The 1396-nt window shown below is 40.1% G+C and overlaps 1 pseudogene; it reads right to left on the bottom strand.

The window, feature by feature from the left end:
* Positions 1–984: 984 nt before the first annotated feature.
* LOC136650229 (5S ribosomal RNA) lies at positions 985–1103 on the bottom strand (annotated as a pseudogene).
* Between the last annotated feature and the right edge of the window lie 293 nt (positions 1104–1396).

Raw genomic sequence — 1396 nt, 5'->3', positions numbered from 1 at the left:
CTGATCTTGCTTGATATGTCTATATTTTTGAAATCAAACATTTTCAATCATACAGAAAATGCTTGAGTTACCATGATTCAGCTAGCCTGTTTCTTTTGCATAGTCTAAGATGGTTGCCTTGTGGCTAAATAAATCATGACATCTTAAACTGTTCACTAATTCCACCTTTCCTGGATGTGGAATTTGCAGAGCACATAATTCAAAAGGACTCAAGGAAACAAAGATGCTGAAAGAAAGTGCACCTGCCCCTTTCTTAAGTGCAAATGACCATTGGGAGGGCAGATCCATATGCCATCAACATGTGGCTTGTCTTCTTTTCTTCAGTCACTTGCCAAGATCTCAGTGTCTCTGGATGCCAAACTGAAATTAACTGAGGACTGTTCAATCCTGTCTGGCATAGTCACTGCCTTACCTGAACTGGCAATGCCTAATATTGGAGCAGAGCAATAATATTAATACTAATAAAACAACTCTATTATGGAAAGCAAATGTCCCCAGATACGCTCACTTCAATGACAGTGTTATGCTGGGAGTAGATACTTGACTGCCATTGTATGACAAAATTGATGTCAGAGTGCAGACACAATCAGAAGCTTGAGCATAACGCAATCTCTTTATTGCCACTACTGTAATAATGTCTGTGATAATAATGTCAATATCTACAATTTAGTAATTTTCATCAATACCAAGGAAATTAACCATTTTGCCACTGTGCGCACAGCTAGCGGAGGAGGGGAACAACATTATTTCTCTGCAACTGTTGATAATTGGTCTTAGATCAGATCTTGAAGAATAATCTATGATTTTCCAAGAAGATTCCTGGAATGTTAGCAGTTGTGTTCTGTCTGATTTGTTTATTTATTTATGTTTAAATCACAACAATCAGCTTCGGAATGTGGGAAATATTATCTGCCTTTGATATTGGCAATTTATTAGCACATTCATATTGGTTGGCAACCTTCAGTCTCGAAAGACTGTGGTAGAAGCCTACAGCACCCGGTATTCCTAGGCGGTCTCCCATCCAAGTACTAACCAGGCCTGACCCTGCTTAGCTTCTGAGATCAGATGAGATCAGGCATAAGCACGGAAACTCATCAACTGACACAGAAGCAGTAACCTGGTTTACCTGTATATGCTCTTCCATTCATTTTCTTTCCCTCATTTTGGGATCCATTTTCCTTTGCCCTCTCAGTCCGCGATACGTTGTACACACTGCTGTTTATTCCAAGCAGTTCATGTGCTGCTGCAATCCATGTGATTCTGTTTATGAGTGACTGTTTATGAGGATGTAGTGATGTGTCATCATCCACAAAATCATATGAGTCTGCAGAGCCAAGCACAGTTCCCTGGAAGCTGTATGGCCACACAGCGGTTATAGAAAACTAAAGAGGTTGCC

This window comes from Tiliqua scincoides, chromosome 4 (genome assembly GCF_035046505.1).
Source record: "Tiliqua scincoides isolate rTilSci1 chromosome 4, rTilSci1.hap2, whole genome shotgun sequence".
NCBI classification, from domain to species: Eukaryota; Metazoa; Chordata; class Lepidosauria; order Squamata; family Scincidae; genus Tiliqua; species Tiliqua scincoides.
This window is presented reverse-complemented; position numbering and strand designations above follow the sequence as displayed.